This window comes from Panthera tigris, chromosome B2 (genome assembly GCF_018350195.1).
Source record: "Panthera tigris isolate Pti1 chromosome B2, P.tigris_Pti1_mat1.1, whole genome shotgun sequence".
In the NCBI taxonomy this organism is placed as follows: Eukaryota; Metazoa; Chordata; class Mammalia; order Carnivora; family Felidae; genus Panthera; species Panthera tigris.
Genome location: NC_056664.1, coordinates 29,106,645 through 29,122,509, shown reverse-complemented (window position 1 = coordinate 29,122,509; position 15,865 = coordinate 29,106,645).

Below are 15,865 nucleotides of genomic sequence, written 5' to 3'. Positions count from 1 at the left end.
TCTTCCTTAGTAATTTTGGGTATCTTTTTGTTATTGTTTGTTTGTCAGTGGGATTTTTCTTTGTATTTCCAATCTTTGCCCATTTTTCCTGTATGATTCTTTGTCTTTTTTATTCAATTGCTACATATATATAAAATATACGCATGACATGTTGTCTTTATTACAATATCCATCTTGACCTCCAAATTCTTATTTACTTTCCTAGATTTTAAAAAAGTTTTTATTGAAATACCAGTTAACATACAATATAATATTAGGTTGAGGTGTATAACATAGTGATTTGACACTTCCATACATCATCCAGTGCTTATTACAAGTGCACTCCTTAATCCCTATGACCTATTTAACCCATTTCTCCCCAACTGCCTCCCCACTGGTAACCATCAGAGTCTGTTTCTTGATTTGTCTCTCTGTCTCTCCCCCCACTCTCCCCTGCCCTATGTTCGTTTGTTTTGTTTCTTAAGGTCCACATATGAGTGAATTCATACAGTATCTGTCTTTCTCTGACTGACTTACTTCACTTAGCATAATACTCTCTGGCTCTATCCATGTTCTTGCAGATGGCAGGATTTCATTCTTTTTTTATGGCTGAGTAATATTCCAGTGTGTGTGTGTGTGTGTGTGTGTGTGTGTGTGTGTACACATCTTTATCCATTCATCGGTTGGTGGACATTTGGGTTCTTTCCATAATTTGGCTATTGTAGATAATGCTGCTATACACATTGGGGTACATATATCCCTTTGCTTAGTAATTTTAAATGGTTATTTTTAAATATTTTTTTTTTATTTATTTTTTGTTTTTTAAATTTACATCCAAGTTAGCATATAGTGCAACAATGATTTCTGGAGTAGATTCCTTAATGCCCCTTACTCATTTAGCCCATCCCCCCTCCCATAATCCCTCCAGTAACCCTCTGTTTGTTCTCCATATTTAAGAGTCTTATGTTTTGTCCCCCTCCCTGTTATATTATTTTTGCTTCCCTTCCCTTGTGCTCATCTGTTATGTGTCTTAAAGTCCTCATATGAGTGAAGTCATATGATATTTGTCTTTCTCTGACTGACTAATTTTGCTTAGCGTAATACCCTCTAGTTCCATCCACGTAGTTGCAAATGGCAAGATTTCATTCTTTTTGATTGCTGAGTAATACTCCATTGTATATATATACCACATCTTCTTTATCCATTCATCCATCACTGGACATTTGGGCTCTTTCCATACTTTGGCTATTGTTGATGGTGCTGCTATAAACATTGGGGTGTATGTGCCCCTTTAAAACAGCATACCTGTACCCTTGGATAAATACCTAGTAGTGCAATTGCTGGGTTGTAGAGGTTTTTTTTTTTTAGGTTTTTATTTGTTTTGAGAGATTGAGAACGAGCAAGGGGAGAGGCAGAGAAAGAAGGGGACAGAGGATCTGAAGCAGGGTCTGTGCTGACCGCAGAGAGTCCAGTGTGGGGCTCGAACTCATGAACCGTGAGATCATGACCTGAGCTGAAGTTGGATGCTTAACCAACTGAGTCACCCAGGTGCCCCAACTTCGATTAGTATTTTTGTGTTCTTTGGGTAAATACATACTAGTGCAGTTGCTGGATCATAGAATAGTTATATTTTTAACTTTTTGAGGAAACTCCACATTGTTTTCCAGAGTGACTGCATCAGTTTGCATTCTCACCAACAGTGCAAGAGAGTTCCCATTTCTCCACATCCTTGCCAATACCTGTTGTTTCTTGTGTTGTTGATTTTAACCATTTTGTAGTTATGATTTGTGTTTCCCTGGTGATGAGTGATGTTGAGCATCTTCTCATGTGTCTCATAGCCCTCTGGATGTCTCCCTTGGAAAAATGTCTATTCATGTCTTCTGCCCATTTTTTAATTGGATTATTCATTTTGGGGGGGGGTTTGAGTTGAGTTTTATAAGTCTTCATATATTTTGGATACTAACCCTTCATCAGATATGTTGTTTGCAATGTCTTCTATTCCGTGGGTTGCCTTTTAGTTTTGTTGACTGTTTCCTTTGCTGTATGGTTTTTATCTTGATGAGGTCCTAATGGTTCATTTTTGCTTTTGCTTCTCTTGCCTCGGGAGATGTGTCTAGTAAGAAGTTGCTACAGCCAAGGTTAAGGAAGTTACTGCCTGTGTTCTCCTCTAGGATTTTAATGGTTTCATGTCTCACATTTAGGTCTTTAATCCATTTTGAATTTATTTTTGTGTATGGTGAAAGAGAGTGGTCCAGTTTCATTTTTTGCATGTTGCTGTCCAGTTTTCCCAGCACCATTTGTTGAAGAGACTTTATCCCAATGGACTTTCCAGCTTTGTTGAAGATTAATTGACCCTGTAGTTGTGGGTTCATTTCTGCAGTTCCTATTCTGTTGAGGTATATTTCCTATAACCCTACTTTGTTGAGGGTTTTTATCATGAATGGATGTTGTACTTTGTCTCATGCTTTTCCTGCATCTATTGAAATGATCATGTAGTTCTTATCCTTTCTTTTATTAATGTGGTGCATCATGTTGATTGATTTCAGAATATTGAACCCTTGCAGCCTAGGAATAATCCCACTTGATCGTGGTGAATGATTCTTTTAAAGTATTGTTGGATTTGGTTTCCTAGTATTTAATTGAGAATTTTTGAATCCATGTTTATCAGGGATAATGGCCTGTAGTTCTCTTTTTTAGTGGAGTCTTTGTTTTTGGTGTTAGGGTAATGCTGGCCTTATAGAACGAATTTGGAAGTTTTCCCTTTTTTCCCCTAATTTTTGGAATAGTTTGGAATAGTTGAGGTATTAACTGTTCTTTAAACGTTTGGTAGAATCCATCTGTGAAGCCATCTGGCCCTGGACTTTTATTTGTTGGGAGATTTTTTTATTACTAATTCAGTTTCTTTGCTGGCAGTCGTTCTGTTCAAGTTTTCTACTTCTTCCTGTTTCAGTTTTGGTAGTTCATATGTTCTTAGAAGGTTATCTGTTTCTTCCAGGTTATCCAGTTTGTTGGCATATAGTTTTTCATAATATTCTCTTAATAATTGTTTGTATTTCTTTGGTGTTTGAGCCTTAGTATTTTTGATCTGTAAATAGTATATAACATGAGAGTGTCATAAAGACGATTTTCTTCAAAGAAATTGTTTAAAGTTAGATTTATGATATGAAAGTTTTATTTGTAGTTTGGTATTCTTTCTAAGATACTTGTCACCTCATGTATTTACATATACTTTATTTCATTTCGAGTTAACTGTAGCATCCAAAATGCATGATGATGAAATTGCAATTTGTCTGTCTGCATTATTTCTGGAAAACAGGTTTGAATGCAAAGGCAGAACCAAAGAAGTCTAGAATGAGAGCCTCAACAAGTAGTTTATTTTATTTTATTATTTATTTATTTATTTATTTATTTGGATGTATGTTTTCATTTTTTTTTTTTAATTTTTTTTTTTCAACGTTTTTTATTTATTTTTGGGACAGAGAGAGACAGAGCATGAACGGGGGAGGGGCAGAGAGAGAGGGAGACACAGAATCGGAAACAGGCTCCAGGCTCTGAGCCATCAGCCCAGAGCCCGAAGCGGGGCTCGAACTCACGGACCGCGAGATCGTGACCTGGCTGAAGTCGGACGCTTAACCGACTGCGCCACCCAGGCGCCCCTGTTTTCATTTTTTTTAATATGAAATTTATTGTCAAATTGATTTCCATACAACACCCAGTGCTCATCCCAACAGGTGCCCTCCTCAATGTCCATCACCCACTTTCCCCTCCCTCCCACCCCCACATCAACCTCAGTTTATTCTCAGTTTTTAAGAGTCTCTTATGGTTTGGCTTGCTTCCTCTCTAACTTTTTTTTTTCCTTCCCCTCCCCCATGGTCTTCTGTTAAGTTTCTCAGGATCCACATAAGAGTGAAAACATGTGGTATCTGTCATTCTCTGTGTGACTTATTTCACTTAGCATAACACTCTTCAGTTCCAAGGGCTAGTATCCAAAATCTATAAAGAACTCACCAAACTCCACACCCGAAAAACAAATAATCCAGTGAAGAAATGGGCAGAAAACATGAACAGACACTTCTCTAAAGAAGACATCCAGATGGCCAACAGGCACATGAAAAGATGCTCAACGTCACTCCTCATCAGGGAAATACAAATCAAAACCACACTGAGATATCACCTCACACCAGTCAGAGTGGCTAAAATGAACAAATCAGGAGACTATAGATGCTGGAGAGGATGTGGAGAAACGGGAACCCTCTTGCACTGTTGGTGGGAATGCAAACTGGTGCAGCCACTCTGGAAAACAGTGTGGAGGTTCCTCAGAAAGTTAAAAGAATTACCCTACAAGGCCACAGTAGCACTACTGGGAATTTATCCCAAGGATACAGGAGTGCTTATTTGTAAGGGCACAATTACAAATTGTCTAATATGGGGTTCTTTATAGATTTTGGATACTAACCCTTTATCCATTATGTCATTTGCAAATATCTCCTCCCATTCTGTCAGTGGCTGTTTAGTTTCATTGATTGTTTTTTTTGCTGTGTGGAAGCTTTTTATCTTGATGAGGTCCCAATAGTTCATTTTTGCTTTTATTTCCCTTCCCTTGGAGACATTTCAAGTAAGAATTTGCTGCGGTCGAGGTCTAAGAGGTTGCTGCATATTTTCTCCCATAGGATTTTGATGGTTTCCTAGTTCACATTTATTCTTTAATCCATTTTGAATTTGTTTTTGTGTATGGTGTAAGAAAGTGGTCCAGTTTCATTCTTCTGCACGTCGCTGTCCAGTTCTCCCAGCACCATTTACTAAGGAGACTGTCTTTTTTCCATTGGATATTCTTTCCTGCTTTGTCAAAGATTAGTTGGCCATACATTTGTGCGTCCATTTCTGGGTTCTCCATTCTATTCCATTCATCTGTGTGTCTGTTTTTTGTGCCAGTACCATACTGTCTTGATGATTACAGCTTTGCAATAACAGTTTGAAGTCCAAGATTGTGATGCCTCCAGCTTTGGTTTTCTTGTTCAACATTACTTTGGCTATTCAGGGTCTTTTTTGGTTCCATACAAATTTTAGGATTGTTTGTTCTAGCTCTGTGAAGAATGTGGTGCTATTTTGATTGAGATGGTATCGAATGTGTAGTTTGCTTTGGGTAGTAGAGACATTTTGACAATATTTGTTCTTCTGATCCATGATCATGGAATTTTTTTTTCATTTCTTTGTGTCTTTGTTTCTTTACTAAGCTTTCTATAGTTTTCAGCGAACAGATCTTGGTATTTTACGATTTTGGTGCAATAGTAAATGGGATCAATTCCCTGATATCTCTTTCTATTGTTTCATTATTGGTGTATAGAAATGCAGTTGATTTCTATACATTGATTTTATATCGTGCGACTTTGCTGAATTCGTGTATCAGCTCTAGCAGTTTTTTGGTGGAGTCTTTTGGGTTTTCCACGTAGAGTATTGCGTTATCTGCGAAGAGTGAAAGTTTGACTTCTTCTTTGCCAATTCGGATGCCTTTTATTTCTTTTTGATATCTGACTGCTGCGGCTAGGACTTCCAACACTATGATAAAAAACAATGGTGAGAGTGAACATCCCTGTTGTGTTCCTGATCTCAGGGGGAAAGCTCTCAGTTTTACCCCATTAAGGATGATATTAGCTGTGAAACTTTTATGTATGGCTTTTATGATGTTAAGTTATGTTTATTCTATCCCAATTTTCTTGAGGCTTTTTATTAATAAAGGATGGTGTATTTTGTCAAATGCTTTTTCTGCATCTATTGACAGGATCATATGGTTTTTATCCTTTTTTCTATTAATGTGATGTATCATGTTGATTGATTTGCCAATATTGAACCAGCTCTGCAGCCCAGGAATGAATCTCACATGATCATGGTGAATAATTCTTTTAATGTACTGTTGAATTCGATCTGCTAGTATCTTGTTGAGAATTTTTGCCTCCAGGTTCATCAGGGATATTGGCCTGTAATTCTCCTTTTTAGTGGGGTCTTGGTCTGGTTTGGGAATCAAAGTAATGCTGGCTTCATAGAATGAGTCCATTTCTATTTTTTGGAACAGTTTGAGCAGAGTAGGAATTAACTCTGCTTTAAATGTCTCCAGAATTCCCCTGGGAAGCCATCTGACCCAGGACTCTTATTTGTTGGGAGATTTTTGATAACCAATTCAATTACTTCACTGGTTTGGGTCTGTTCAGATTTTCTATTTCTTTCTGTTTGAGTTTTGGTGGTGTGGGGGTGTCTAGGAATTTGCTCATTTCTTCCAGATTGTCCAGTTTGTTGGCATATAATTTTTCATAGTAATCTCTAATAATTGTTTGTGTTTCTGTTGGTTGTACTCTTTCCTCTGTCATTTGTGATTTTATCTATTTGGGTCCTCTCTCTTTTCCTTTTGAGAAGTTTGACTAGGGTTTTATTAATTTTGTTTATTTTTTTAAACACCGGCTCTTAGACTCATTGATCTGTTCTACTGGTTTTTTGGGTTCTATATTGCTTATTTCTGCTCTAATCTTTATTATTTCCCTTCTTCTGCTGGCTTTGGACTTTATTTGCTGCTCCTTTTCTAGCTCTTTTAGATCTAAGGTCAGGTTGTGTATTTGGGGCCTTTCTTGCTTCTTGAGTTAGGCCTGAAGTGCAGTGTATTTTCCTCTTAGGACTGCCTTTGCTGCATCCCAGAGGGTTTGGGCTGTCATGTTTTCATGTTCATTTGCTTCCATATATTTTAAAATGTCTTCTTTAATTTCCTGGTTGGCCCATTCATTCTTTAGTAGGATGTTCTTTCAGCTCCATGTATTTGGGGGCTTTCCAGTTTTTTTCTTGTGGTTGATTTCAAGCTTTATAGTGTTGTGATCTGAAAATATGCATGGTATAATCTCAGTCCTTTTATATTTGTTGAGGGCTGTTTTGTGACCCAGTATGTGGTCTATTTTGGAGAATGTTCCATGTGCACTCGAGAAGAATGTGTATGCTGCTGCTTTAAGATTAAAAGTTCTGAATATATCTGTTAAGTCCACCTGGTCCAATGCGTCAGTCAGAGCTGTTGTTTCCTTATTGATTTTTTGCCTAGATGATCTGTCTATTGTTGTAAGCGGAACATTAAAGTCACCTACAATTACAGTATTATTATCAATAAGTTTGCTTATGTTTGTGAATAATTGACTTACATATTTAGCTGCTCTCATGTTGGGGGCATAAACATTTACAACTGTTAGCTGTTCTTGATGGATAGACCCCTTAATTATGATGCCCTTCTTTATCTCTTGTTAGTGTCTGTTTTAAAATCCAGGTTGTTTGATACAAGTATGGCTACTCTGGCTTTCTTTTGACATCCAGTAGCATGATGGATGGTTCTCCATCCCCTCACTTTCAATCTGCAGGTTTCCTCAGGTCTAAAATGAGTCTCTTGTAGGGGCATATAGATGGATCTTGTTTTTTTATCCATTCTTATATCCTGTGTCTTTTGATTGTAGCATTTAGTCTGTTTACATTCAGTGTTTATTGAAAGATATGGATTCAGTGTCATTGTGTTATCTGTAGGTTTTGTGTTCATGGTGATGTCTCTTGTCCTTTGTAGTCTTTGTGGCTTTCCACTTAGAGTCCCCCTTAGGATCTTCTGCAGGGCTGGTTTAGTGGTGATAAACTCCTTTAGTTTTTGTTTATCTGGAAAAGCCTTTATCTCTCCTTCTATTCTGAACGTCAGCCTTGCTGGATAGAGGATTCTTGGCTGCATATTTTCCCTATTCAGCACACTGAAGATTTCCTGCCACTCCCTTCTGGCCTGCCAATTTTCAGTGGACAGGTCTGCTACTCCCCTTATGTGTCTACCCTTGTAGGTTAAGGCCCGTTTGTTCCTAGCTGCTTTCAGAATTCTCCCTTTATCTTTGTATTTTGCCAGTTTTACTATATGTCGTGGTGTTGACCTGTTTTTGTTGATTTTGAAGGGAGTTCGTTCTCTGTGCCTCTTGGGCTTGTATGCCTGTTTCCTGCCTCCCTCACCCCCCAGATTAGGAAGTTCTCATCTATAATTTGTTCAAATAAACCTTCTGCCCCTTTCTCTTCTTCTGGAACTCCTGTGATAGGATATTGTTTTGTTTCACTGAATCACTTAGCTCTCTAATTGTCCTCTCATGGTCTAGTAATTTCCTTTCCCTCTTTTTTCAGCTTCATCATTTTCCATAATTTTATCTTCGATTTCACCTATTCTGTCCTCTGCCTCTTCCATTCTCATTGTCACTGTATCTAGTTTATTTTGCATCTCATTTATAGCATTCCATAATTCATTGTGACTATTTCTTAGGTCTTTGATCTGTACAGCAGTAGATTCTCTGCTGTCTTCTACGCTCTTTTTGAGCCCAGCTTTTAGTCTATGACTATAATTCTAAATTCTTGTTCAGATAATTTGTTTATATCTGTTTTGTGCAAATCTCTGGCTGTGGTTTCTTCCTGAATATTCTTTTGGGGGGGAATTCTTCCGTTTCATCTTTTTGGCTAGGTTTCTTTCCTTTATGTGTTTTTATAGCTTGCTATGTGTCCTACACCTGTGAGTGCTACTATGTTAATAAGGGGCCACTTCAGGAAGTGTTTTTGGAGCATGTTGCATGCATGGTTGTTGCATATTTGGCTGCTCTATCCCACTGTCCGTAGTGGTGGATTGTTTGGACCTTCAACCAGGTGTGCTTTGATTTGTTCGTTGAAGTAACCATACAAAACCATACATATATTTGGGTTCTTCCACGTTTGGAGCATAAATGTTTACCCTTGTTATATCTTCTTGGTGCTAGACCCCTTAATTATGATATAATGCCCTTCATCTCTTATTACAGTCTTTATTTTAAAACCTAGATTGTTGATATAAGTATGGCTATTCCAGCTTTCTTTTGGCGACCGTTAGCATGATAGATGGTTCTCCATCCCCTTGCTTTCAATCTGAAGGTGCCTTTAGGTCTAAAGTGGGTCTCTTGTAAACAATATATAGATGGAATTTGTTTTCTTATCCATTCTGTTACCTTATCTCTTTTGATTGGAGCATTTAGTCCATTGACATTTAGAGTGAGTACTGAAATATATGAATTTATTGACATTATGTTGCCTGTAGAATTGGAGTTTCTGGTGGTGTTCTCTGGTCTTTTCTAGTCTTTGTTGCTTTTGGTCTTTTGTTTTCTGTGGGTTTTTTTTTTCCTCTTTTCTCTCTTCAGAGAGTCCCCCTTAAAATTTCTTGTAGGGCTGGTTTAGTGGTCATGAACTTCTTTAATTTTTGTTTGTCTGAGAAACTTTTAATCTCTCCTTCTATTTTGAATGACAGCCTTGCTGGATAAAGAATTCTTGGCTGCATATTTTTCTGATTCAGCACATTGAATATATCCTGCCACTCCTTTCTGGCCTGCCAAGTTTGTTGTGGATAGGTCTGCTGCAAACCTGATCTGTCTTCCCTTGTAGGTTAAGGACTTTTTTTTTTTTTTTTTTCCCTTGCTGCTTTCATGATTCTTTCCTTGCCTGAGTATTTTGTGAATTTGACTATGATATGCCTTGTTGATGGTCAGTTTTTGTTGAATCTTAGGGGAGTCCTCTGTGCTTCCTGGGTTTTGATGTCTGTGTCTTTCCCCAGATTAGGAAAGTTTTCCACTATGATTTGCTCACATAAACCTTCTACCCCTTTTTTTCTCTCTTCCTCTTCTGGGACCCCTATGATTCTGATGTTGTTCCTTTTTAATGAGTCACTGAATTCTCTAATTCTTAAATCATGCTCTTTTGCCTTAGTTTCCCTTTTTTTGTGCTTCAATGTTCTCCATAAGTTTGTCCACTATATCACTGATTCTCTGTTCTGCTTCATCCATCCTTGCCACCATGGCATCTGTTCGAGAATGCAGCTCAGTTATAGCATTTTTTATTTTATCCTGAATAGCTTTTACTTTTTTTTTATCTCCACAGAAAGGGATTCTAATCTATTTTCTACCCCAGCTACTATTCATATTATTGTGGTTCTAAATTCTGGTTTAGACATCTTGCTTGTATCTGTGTTAAGTCCCTGGCTGTCATTTCTTCCTGTTCTTTCTTTTGGGCTTAATTCCTTTGTTTTGTCATTTTGAAGGAAGAAAAGGAATTAATAAGGTAAAATGTTAAAATTAAAAAATGTAGGGGCGCCTGGGTGGCTCAGTCGGTTAAGCGTCTGACTTCGGCTCAGGTCATGATCTCCCGGTCCGTGGGTTCGAGCCCTGCGTCGGGCTCTGTGCTGACAGCTCAGAGCCTGGAGCCTGTTTCAGATTCCATCTCTCTCTCTTTCTCTGACCTTCCCCTGTTCACGCTCTGTCTCTCTCTGTCTCAAAAAATAAATAAATGTTAAAAAAAATTAAAAAAAAATTAAAAAATTTAAAACAACACAAAAAATCAAAGGCTGCTAGATCTTAGGTGTCTTTTGGTCTGGTTGTTGAAAGTAGCTTGATAGGTTAGAGAAAAAAGGGAAAATAAGAAAAAAAAGAAAGAAAACATTTGAAAATTTGAAAAAATGAATACACCCACATAGAATAAAATTAAATTATGGAAGTAAAATCGTATTTAAGAAATTTACAAAAAAGTAATAAAATAGGAAAAAATTAAAAATCTTTTTAATAAAAATGGAAAATGAAAGTAAATTTTTTCTCCTTCTGTATTCAAGAATAAGAAAAAGAAAAAAAAATTGAATAGATGGACCAGAAAACAGACTGAAATATGATTGAAATTACATCAGTTTCCCCTAGATGTCAAACTATGAAGTACTTTATAGTCCTTAAACTAAGCAGGTGGAGAGACTTGCGGTATTTCTGAAGAGTGAGGTTGGCCCAGTTGGGCAGGGTTGAGTGTAATGGCTCCATTCTCCTCTAGATGGTGCTGCTTAGCTTACTGGGGTGGATTGTTGTAGAGGGTGTAGGCATGTATGTGCATGTGCAGGAGGGGTGAAAATGGTGTCACCCAGCTACCCAGTCTCTCCTATCAGAATTCTGTGCTCTCTCGACTGACAGTCTAGCATCCCTCTTTGTCTCTGGTTTCTCTCCGCTCCCCACTTTTACACTATCCGGCTGCCAGGTAGCACCTCCCTCCTGAGTTTTATCCTAGATGCAGCTGTGTTTCCCAACCCCTCACTTTGTGGCTCAGAATGGATCAAAGGGGGAGGGTCTCACTGAGTAATGGCCAGGTGCCCACCTGCCCCCAGGAACGTTCACAGGACCATGCTGCTGCTGCTGCTCAGAGACCACAGTTGGGTGCCCCGCCCCAGAAAAAGTTCACATGATCATGTAGCAGCAGCATTTCAGGAATTATGGTAAATCCCACACACATCTGGCACCAGGCTTCTCCCTTAATGTCCTTGTTCCAGCACCAGTGAATATGGTTGTTCTCCAGGGTTTGCTGGGACCTTTGGCTGGGACCTCCACAGCCTCTACCAAATATCCTCCCAGCAGGGGAACTGCCTCTCCCCGTGTGGCCCGAGGACCCCTTGGACCTTGCTGTCTGCTCCTGGGGATTTGCCCTTTCCACCAGAGCACCGCTAGGTATTGAGCTGCAGAGTTTCAGACTCTGCACTGCCCCTGTTTATAGAGTCTTAATGGAATTTAAACCCTCTCCTTTCTCCCTTTTTTGTCCAGTCCCTTGTGTGCTCTTTCTTTTCTCTCCAGCTGCTTTGCAGAGGGAGGCAGGGGGATGCTTTCCCGTATTCCCCCTGTCTCTGTTCTCTCTCCACAAGCAAACAACCTCCTTGCCGTCCCTGGCTTCTCTCTCCCCCCAGTTCACCTCTCCACACCATGTTTCTGCCAAGTTCTGTGGTTTAGGTTGTGCAGATTGTTGTGCTAATCCTCAAAACAGTTTTCTAGGGGTGCAAGATGGTTTAGTGTTGATATGGCTGCATTTCAGGATTGAGAGATGCAAAAAAAACTTACATGCTGTTCTGCCATCTTCACCCCACCCCCTGCCTTTTAATGTTTTTTGTTTTTTGTTTTTTTTAAATTTCCGAGAGAGAGACAGAGCCTGAGTGGGGGAGGGGTTGTGAGAGGGAGACACAGAACTTGAAGCAGACTCGTCTTCGCACTGTCAGCACAGAGCCTGATGCGGGTTTTGAACCCACCTACTGTGATGAGATCATGACCTGAGTTGAAGTCAGATGCTTAACCACCGAGTCACTCAGGTGCCTCCCAGCTAGTATTATTTAATCATGGTTCTAAATTTTAGTTTAGACATCATACTTCTATTTGTATTGATTAAATCCCTGGCTGTCATTTCTCCGTGTTCTTTCTTGTAGGGTGAATTCCTCCTTTTCATTTTGGAGGAAGAAAAAAATTAATAAAGAGTTGAAATTAAAATATTAAAACAAAACCAAATCAAGTAAAGGAATCTAGATTCTAGATGTGTTTCAGTCTGCTTGTTGAGAGAAGCTTGATAGAAAAGAGGAAAAGAAGAAAAGAAAAAAGTTTAAAAAAATTTTAAAAATTAAAAAAATTTTAAATAATAAAATAGGACAAAATAAAATAAATATAAAAATTTGCTTCTCTGTAACCAAGAACAAAAAAGAAGAGAAAGAAAAAATTAACATAAAAACAGAAGCAATGAAATGTAACCAATGAACAAGCAAACAAAATGAAACCCAAATGAAGCTAGCTCCAGTTTCCCTAGAACTGAAATTTTGTAGCACACAAAAGTCTGTATTTGTGTTGGTCTCCTAAGGAATGTGCCTGGATGGCACAGATGGGTGGGGTTTGGTTTAACAGTTCTGTTTTCCACTTGGTGCTGCTTAGCTCCCTGGGGTCAATTAGTATGGGTGTGCTAGAGGTGAAAATGTCTTTGCCCTACTCTCTAGTCACCAGTTCAGGAATTTCGAGCTTTCACAGATGCACAATCAAGTACCCCTTCTTTGTCTCAGGTTTCCATCTGCTCCTTGTCTTTACCCTGTAATTGCCTAAGCTGTCTGCCTGCCAGGCGGTGCCTCCCTCCTGAGTTTTATCTTGAATGGGCCTGTGTTTCAAAACTACGCACTTCAGAGATGAACCCCCCCCACCCCCCACCACATTTGGCTGGGACCTACACTGATTCTCTGGGGGAAGGTCTGACTGAGCAATGGCCAGGTACCAACTCGTCCCAGAAAATGTTCTCATGATCCTGCAGCAACAGAGGCTGACAGTTCATAGTAAATCACAACCCACAGATGGCACACAACAGGTTTTGCTGCACTTAGCTGGCATCTTTGTCCCAATATCTGGTAATGTGGCAGCCCTCCGAGGTCTGTTTGGACCTTTGCCTGCTTGGAGGCCGTATTGCTTTTACCAAATGCACTCAACCAGGGGAACCTCTTCTCCCTGTATGGCACAGGGAATTCTCAGACCTCACTGCCTGCTCCCAGGGATTTCACTCTGCTTCCTTGCTGGAGTACCGCCAGGCACTGAGCTCTGAAACTTCAGACTCTGTGCTCCACTGTTTATAGAAACTGGAGGTGTTGAAACTCTCTCCTTTCTCCCCATCAATGATTTTGAGGAACAGGTTTCTTGTCCAGTCCCCTGTTAGTGTTTTCACTCTCTTTCTCTCCAGCTACTTTCAGGGGCAGTATTTTTATTGTGTAATCCTGATGTACTGCACTCTGTACTCTTTTCTCTTTCTGGACCCTCTCTCTGGGTCCTCCCTACCCTCTGGAGCACCATGGCTTTTCTCCCAGTTCACCTCTCCACACCATGTACCTGCCAAGTTCTCTTGCTCAAATTATGCAGATTGTTGCATTAGTCCTCAGGTCAATTTCCTAGATGTTCAAAATGGTTTGATGTTGATCTAGCTGTGTTTCAGAGATGAGACAAGCTCAGGGTCCCCATTCTACTCTGTCCTGTGCTAACTTCATTATTATTGTGTGGAAATGTAACATTTTCTGTATGTTGATTTTATATCCTACAACTTTACTGAACTCATGTACTCTGATAGTTAGGTTTTTCTATATATGGTATCATGTCATCTGCAAATAGTGACAGTTTTACTTCTTCCTTACCAATTTGTATACCTCTTATTTCTTTTTCTTGTCTAAATGCTGTGGCTAGGTCTTCCAGTAGTTGTTGAATAAAGATGCCTTGTTCCTGATCTTAGGTGAAAAGCTCTCAGTTTTTCACAATTCAGTATGTTAGATGTGGGTTTGTCACATATGGCATTTATTATATTGAGGTATGTTCCCTCTGTACCCGCTTTGTTGACATTGGGGTGAATTCCTCCATCTTGTCATATTGTCAAGGTAAAAAAAAAAAAAAAAAAAAAAAAAAGAACCTAGATTCTAGGTGTGTTTTAGTCTGCTTGTTAAAAAAAAGCCAAGTCTAAAAAAAAAACCACAATTTTAAAATATTTAAAAATGGCCTTTTCTGATTCCCAAAGGAAAAAACAAACAAAACAAAAAAAGAAGAGAAGCTAGATCTATTTCCCCTAGAGCTGAAGCTTTGCAGCACTCTATGATCTGTTTGGTGTGTGGGAATGGTTTGTGCTGGTCGTCTGGTTGTGGGCCTGCTATGCTGATTCTCAGGCAGTCTTGCTCTAGTGGAGATGGCCCCTGTAGGGTGCAGATGGCCTCAGTGTCCACTTGGTGGTGGTCTTTTGCTCTTTGAAGTAGGTCAGTGCTGTTGGGCTGGGTGAAAATGTCCTTGCCCTGTTCTCATGACCCAGAAGCAGAAAGCTGGTGCCCACCACTCTTCAGAAAGCCCTCACAGAAGAGCAAACAATCACCTCTCTTATTTCCCCAGCTTCTGCCAAATCCTGCCTTCACCCTGCGTTGGTCAGAGCTGTCTGCCTGCAAGACTGCACACCACTCCTGTGTTTCACCCCACTCCTGTCTTTTAGCTCAGATTCACAGCAGGGTTTCACTCCATATTTTAGAAATCTGTGCAGCATGGACCCACACTAATTCTGTGGAGGAGTGCCTTGCTGAGCTATGGCTGGCACTGGCTTCTCCCAGAAATCGGTTATGTTACCATGCAGCAGCTCAGAATTTATGGTAAAGCCCAGCAGAAAGTCAGCACCAAGGCTTGTTGCCCTCAGCCAGCATTCCTGTTCCTATGTTAATGAATGGGGCAGCTCATTGGTGCCTGCTAGGTCTTTTTCCTCTGGAAATGCCTCTCCCAAATGCACTCCACACAGGGGAACTGCTTCCCCGTGCAACCCAGGGGACCTTCAGAACACGCTGTCTGCTCCCAGGTCTCCCCTCTCCTTCCCCATGGGAGTATGGGAGCACCACCAAGCCTGCCAGGCATGATCTTGGTGATGGCATGGATCTCCAAAACTTCAGACAGCATTCAGCTGTTTATAAAAACTTGTGGCTGTCTGCCCGTCTCATTTCCCCATTTAGTGGTTTTGGGGAAGAGTTTTTCTTATGCAATTACATGCTCACACTTTCTCTCTCTCTGTCTCTCTCTCTCTCCTGTCTTCATGATCAGGGCTCCCTTTATCCCAGTACCTGCAGCTTTTCTCTCCCCTAAATAAAATTTCTGTAGCTCCTATCTTCCATGATGTGGCAGTTTTTTCGCCTCTGATTGTGCATTTTTGCTATCTTAATCCTTATCGACTTCTTGGGTGTTCAGAATCATTTGGTATTTATCTAGCTGTGTTTGAGAGATGAGGCAAACTTATGGTCTCCCTACTCTGCCATCTTAACTCCTCTCATTGATAATGATTTATTGCTTAGATATGTAAGTTTCCAAATATTTCTCTTACTATGGTAGATATATGGTTTGCAACTGTCAGAACCATTAATAGAGACTGCAGTGATATACACTACTTACAATCGTGTTAAAGCCTTTGTTTCCATGTAAAATGCTTTGCTTAATTGCACAGTAGATAATAACTATCTTTTTTTCTTGAGAGAGAATGCATGCGTGTGCACACAGTTTGGGGAGGG